Here is a 711-nt window from a genome sequence, read left to right as displayed (position 1 = left end):
TACAAAATGGGTATTGTAATGCAATGCCGCCCTGGAAGGCTTTGCGTGAAAGTTTGACTTAACGAATTAACCAACCAATACATTACAATAACCACGAAATAATTGTAAGAGGACCCGTAGGAGTGGAAAGCCATGTTAGTGACTGGTTGCCACTTGCCATGACTCAGGTCGGAAATTGTTTCATGCATATAAATCAAACTTATCCCCTTCCTGATAGGATCGGTCCCTGATCTATTAATTTTTTTTTTGTATTTTAATACTGTTTATTTGTTTTCATATTAATTACATCTACTGCACAGAGAACCTTACACTAAACTACATAAGTCTCATTTAATGCATACTATATTTATGACACACACACACACACACACACACACACACACACACATACACCGCTTTCCTAAGCCCCAAGAGTATCGCATTAGACTAAGAACAATACACAAGGTACAAGAATATCAGACTGATAGAATATTTACATATTTGTCCCACTTCAAGTAGTAAACAGGGAGTCGATCAACGTTTGACTTGGCAATCATTGTCTCAAGTTGATATACTATATTAATTTTTGCGATAAATACCCTAATACGGGGTAACTTTTTGTTGCATCTACAAGAGTACAGAGATTGTCTCGCTATCAACAAGATATGGTTTACATATAATTCATCTTCGCAAGAGAAGATCCCAAACAATATATCTTTAAGTGAGAGCCTT

This window comes from Montipora capricornis, chromosome 4 (assembly GCF_036669925.1).
Source record: "Montipora capricornis isolate CH-2021 chromosome 4, ASM3666992v2, whole genome shotgun sequence".
NCBI lineage: Eukaryota > Metazoa > Cnidaria > Anthozoa > Scleractinia > Acroporidae > Montipora > Montipora capricornis.
The sequence above is the reverse complement of the archived record's forward strand: the minus strand, read 5'-3'. Positions refer to the sequence as shown.